Below are 6,005 nucleotides of genomic sequence, written 5' to 3'. Positions count from 1 at the left end.
GCCTCGGTAGCGCAGTAGGTAGCGCGTCAGTCTCATAATCACAACTAGGTCGAGCTATCTGAAGGTCGTGAGTTCGATCCTCACCCGGGGCATAATTTTTTTTTCTTCATGACAATAGAAATTTAGTTAATGCAATTACATAAATGTTAATTGGCAACATATCTGAGCGTTAATTGTATTTTGGACTTATGGTATTATCAAATTATAATATAACTTTTAGGCCTATATAAAAATCTTGTATAATTTTGAACTATCACCCAAAAATCTATCATCTTACCCTTTACTTAAATCTATAATCCACCATTTTACGATGCTACACTCATGTATAAATCCACCATGTTACAATTTACCCCCCCCCCCCCCCCAACTTATGGGACATTACCGGATCTTTCCAGACGGTTGTGTAAACGACCTATCCGTAACACCGCGAACAATAGCCATGTATCCCGTCTGCCGTAGCTTTCTTTTGACCGGGGGACATCTTTAGTCCCTTCGCGTGGTATGTGTTCAAATAATTCGTCTAGATAATTATTTACATTAACAGTTAAACATCGTTTCTATACATTTGGCGTACTATTTCTTGTTATAATGTAACAAGAGCTACATTAATAAAGGAACGGAATGTCTTCCAAGGGAGGTAGATCCGAGCCATTGGTGCATGACCACTCACTCAGAGTTACAGTACCGTATTCCAAGTTCCTGACATTAATTCGTTAAAACTTATTAAAACATGTGGGAAAACCTTTATAATTAGTTTTTGAAAGCAAAGAACATAATAAAGTAAAGCAGACTGCCTTCTTTAGTAAAGCATTGGTCATTAAATGTGTAGTGGACTGCAAAAGCGACCAATACTTTTTTTTTTTACTAAAAAGAGATTGTTGTATTTAACTATTTTCAGGGCAATGATAACTTTATAATTGAAATAAAAAACCAATCACTATGATAAAAGCTATGAATTAATCTTGTTGTCTCCCGTTTTGTTTTTTAATTTAGTAGCCTATAAATCATTTTTTAATAATTCATTTGATCTCGGATTAAATTATAAAAATTTTAATTTATAAATAGATATTCTTTCTTTCACTTAAGAGACGAATGTAGGCCTATCTGGAAAGTTTGAATGAAATCTCTGCATAAGAAGTGGATCAAAATGTATTTACAAAATTTACCTCATTCACACAGAAGGCGATTAAAGTTAAATAAAGTTTTATTTACATGGTTGTGTTGATGAAAGTGTGCGAACTGTTACGAGTGTAACTATTCCATTGATTGAGTGTTGTGGTTATGCTATTATCGTTTTTATTTCACATCTATTACGTTAGTATTTGCTCGCATTGAGGAATTTGTATTTCGGAAAATATTTTTACTTTAACAAAATTACCATTAAATTAATTGTAAAATATTTTTTTAATTTAATCTACACGTAAAGGGAAGGCGCCCCTATTTATAGTTACATATAACCCATTCAGGTCACGTCGGCAGACTCGCCGTCATGGCCGCCATCTTTAAATTTCGTTTATTTGAACCAGTCACCCCGCTCCTTGCCATGGCCTTCTAGCTTTGAGTCGAGTGGCCTTTCAAAAAGACGAACCTATCCTGCTTCGTCAACACAAGGGCTGCTGGGAATGCGGAATCCCCGATCTGTTTGAAGAGAAGAAAAAGTTTGATAGTGGCTGGTGGACATGTGTCTATATAGGCTGACACGTTGCTATTTATAGGCTTCGTTTTTCTTACGTCACGTGCGGGATATAAATAGCTTGTGTTGAAACCAAAGACAGTTTGCACTCTTTAAATTTAATTATCAGACATATTATTTTAAAATAGTTTTTTTGGAGGAAAAGGGGGGGGGGGATATTATTCCCACACTCACGCGCACACCCTTAGTGTTTAAGAGCGTTGAAAGGGGGTAAAATTATCACTCGATTAGGGGGGGGGGGGGGGGGGGATAATGACGTCACTGATTTTATTAGCCGAAATGTACCACTATCTTATCACCGACGTCGGAAATTGCCACTAAAGTCTGAACTAGCCCCCCCCCCCCCCCTCATCTCCAACCCCCGGGTCACCCCCCCCCCTACCCATGTCCAACCCACCCTGGCTGTGTGGGTAAAAGTTTTTGTTTTGTTGTGAGGCCAAGCCTAATCTGCGCCGTCCCTGGCTCTAAAAGAACAGCCTAGAAATCTAATGAGTTGGCTTAACCTTTCACCTGTTAATCCCTAACCCAATACGTCAACTTTATATTGACGGCATGAGCAAGCACTCGACCTTGGACTTAAAGTTTGATGTCAATGGTGTAGCCTTTTACTGAAAAGCAAGTTTCGTTACGGTTAGGTTATGCGCGGTGCTAGTTTCCAGTGAGGATCATGACATATTAAATATAATATTTGCGCTCATTAAACTTATAAAATAAGAGAGGTTTTATAATTTAATGCGTTAGAGGCCTATATTTTTGGAATGCAAGAAGTTTTGGAGAATTAGAAGACATATTAAATGCTATAAATATTGTAAACATATTGGACATTTTTAGGTGGATGATTTTTTTGCAGATCTAGGCATATGACGTTAGTTTTAGTGTAGTTGCATGATGCTCTCCGTGTATTTGTGGCTATATTTGCTTTGTGTATATGTTACTTACATTTTACACTTCTCATCTTCAGTGTTTTAACAATAACTCTTCAATTTTCTAAGCGCTAATTTTGAATTAGGTAACTGTAACTATCTTTCTGCTCTAAGTGTGAAAGGTTTAGTGCTCGTATATCAACAACGCCTGTTTGTGTTTCTATTCAATCAATAAACCTATATAGGCTATAGATCATTTTTTTTATTACTGAAATGTTTACCTTATCTTTTTTACTTTCTCGTATATACGAAGTATAGAGAAAGTCTTGTAATCGTGCAAAAAAAAAAATCGAGATTTTTACAAATCTCGACGTTTCACACCTCACTGATACGGAAAAACATAATTTTGCAATCTTGTCCGTATGTCTGTGTGTCTGTCTGTGTGTCTGTGTGTCTGTGTGTCTGTCTGTCCGTGTGTAAACACGATAACTTGAGAACCGTTACAGCTAGGTTGATGAAATTTCATATATAAGTATTTTATCAAAATCGTAGATCCGTATCAACTTTTGAGCGATTTCCGAACCGGAAGTGGTACTTTTCCTACTTTGAATTTTTCAAAAGCCTATAACTTGAGTACTATTTCAGATAGATAAATGAAATTTCATATGTAAGTAAAAGATCTAATTCTCTACCTTCTATCAAATTTTGAGTCATTTCCGTTGACTGGAAGTAGTACTTTACGCTACTTCCGATTTCTCAAAAAACTAATGTAAATTTTAAAAGTAATAATAATATTGCGCACCATTATGCGCTTTTTTCTTTGGCGTTCACTTGGTGTGCAATTAATTTGTCTACGAGATTTTATTCTATTTTTAAAACTTTAAGTATTTAAAAATGGATTAAAAATCATGTCTATAGCCCGAGTTCCCATCCCCTGTTATTTTATATAAGAATATTCGAGAAAGTTTAGGGGAGATCACTCCCGGTTTATTTTCATTTGGATTATTAGAAAATTCCGCTAACAAATTATCAAGAGAGAATATTAGTAATTATTATTTTATAAAATCACAGCTTTGATTTAATTCTGTTCTGGTCTCGCGATGGTATTTTCTATTTGAAATAAACCTACACCAAGCACCAGCCTAGCAGTTTATTCCTGTTCAAATACTAGAGACCAAAAGTATGGCGACCTTGAATTCTACCATCTGCTGGCAGATTTTAGAATGACCTTTTTAGAAAATCACCTATCATTTCTGATGACATAGAAATTTGCATATTCATGCCGCGTGCCTAGAAATTTCTTCGAGGTGGTAGTTATAAGGTTGGTGATCTATCCGACTGACGGTCACTGGATAATGATGGAGTGTAGATGCTGGTGCTATATGGATGATGGTGGTGTATAGATAATTGTGGTGTGTGGATGATGGTGGGGTATGGATGATGGTGGTGTATTGATGATGGTGGTGTGTGCATGTTGGTGGTGTGTGCATGATGGTGGTGTATGGATGATGGTGGTGTGTGCATGATGGTGGTGTGTGGATGATGGTGGTGTGTGGATGATGGTGGTATGTGGATGATGGTGGTGTATGGATTGCAGTTGCTGTATTGGTGCTCGGTGGTATATGGATGATCGTGGTGTATAGATAATGGTGGTGGTGGGATGATGGTGGTTTGTGGATGATGGCAGTGCGTGGATGATGGTGGGGTATGGATGATGGTGGTGTATGGATGATGGTGGTGTATGGATGATGGTGGTGTATGGATGATGGTGGTGTATGGATGATGGTGGTGTATGGATGATGGTGGGGTATGGATGATGGTGGGGTATGGATGATGGTGGGGTATGGATGATGGTGGTGTATGGATGATGGTGGGGTATGGATGATGGTGGTGTATGGATGATGGTGGTGTATGGATGATGGTGGTGTATGGATGATGGTGGTGTATGGATGATGGTGGTGTATGGATGATGGTGGTGTATGGATGATGGTGGTGTATGGATGATGGTGGGGTATGGATGATGGTGGGGTATGGATGATGGTGGGGTATGGATGATGGTGGTGTATGGATGATGGTGGGGTATGGATGATGGTGGGGTATGGATGATGGTGGGGTATGGATAATGGTGGTGTGTGGGTGATGATGGGGTATGGATGATGGTGGTGTATGGATGATGGTGGTGTATGGATGATGGTGGTGTATGGATGATGGTGGGGTATGGATAATGGTGGGGTATGGATAATGGTGGTGTGTGGGTGATGATGGGGTATGGATGATGGTGGGGTATGGATGATGGTGGGGTATGGATGATGGTGGGGTATGGATGATGGTGGGGTATGGATAATGGTGGTGTGTGGGTGATGATGGGGTATGGATGATGGTGGTGTATGGATGATGGTGGTGTATGGATGATGGTGGTGTATGGATGATGGTGGTGTATGGATGATGGTGGGGTATGGATAATGGTGGTGTGTGGGTGATGATGGGGTATGGATGATGGTGGGGTATGGATGATGGTGGGGTATGGATGATGACGGTGTGTGGATGATGGTGGGGTATGGATGATGGTGGTGTGTGAATGATGTTGGTGTGTGGATGATGGTGGTGTGTGGGAGATGGTAGTGTTTGGATAATGGTGGTGTGTGGATGATGGTGGTGTGTGGGAGATGGTGGTGTGTGGATGGTGATGGTGTTTGGATAATGGCGGTGTGTGGATGATGGTGGTATGTGGATTATGGTGGTGTGTGCATGATGGTGGTGTTTGCATGATGGTGGTGTATGGATGTAGTTGCTGTATTGATGATGGTGGTGTATGGATGCACGGGGTTTATGTAAACTAGAGTCAACAGGCTGGGGTAGACTCAAGGGGAAGTAACACGCCCATTTCTAAATTGACACAAAATGTCAGAGTGAGATTGTGGTTGACAGCCTGGTAGATGAATATGTGGAGTGTTTACACGGAGATCGTGTGATGGGAGATGGATGTGTAGATTATCTTTGGGTGCGGGAATGTAAGAAGAAGTTAGAAACGGTGAGGAGGGGGGGGGGGGGAGTTTGCAACTTGGGTGCAAAGAGTATCAAGAATGCATGAAAGTCAAGATATCAAGTCCAAAGTTGTAGAATTGGTGGATTTTATTAAATATTTACCTGTTAAAGTGTGTGTTAAAGGCATTTTTAAACTACCCTCCACCACCCCCTCCCCCCGACCCACAACAACGTTTTCTACCCTTAACCTTAAGTCTATGTGGCAGTTTAGAACGTTTTTTTAGTTCTTAGTTTTTAAAACACAAGGTGGGAAATAACACATGCAATCACAATGTTATTATTGTTATCTCCCTTGTAAATATGAATAAGAAATAAGGGGAGACCACTTAAAATTTACTTTAGTCATATAATAAAAACAAAATAAGAAAGCTTTAGACCACTTCAGAGATTTGAAGAATAGAAAG

At 39.5% G+C, this 6,005-nt stretch overlaps 1 non-coding gene across 1 annotated transcript; it reads left to right on the top strand.

Moving 5' to 3' along the window:
• On the top strand, positions 1-92 carry Trnam-cau (transfer RNA methionine (anticodon CAU)). The gene is given in 2 exon segments: positions 1-37; positions 57-92. It is a non-coding gene; the product is annotated as a tRNA-Met (tRNA).
• The last annotated feature ends 5,913 nt before the right edge of the window (positions 93-6,005 follow it).

The sequence above is a fragment of the Physella acuta genome, unplaced genomic scaffold (genome assembly GCF_028476545.2).
Source record: "Physella acuta isolate Inbredline_101_S28 unplaced genomic scaffold, ASM2847654v3 ptg000017l, whole genome shotgun sequence".
Classification (NCBI taxonomy): Eukaryota; Metazoa; Mollusca; class Gastropoda; family Physidae; genus Physella; species Physella acuta.
The sequence above is the reverse complement of the archived record's forward strand: the minus strand, read 5'-3'. Positions and strand labels throughout refer to the sequence as shown.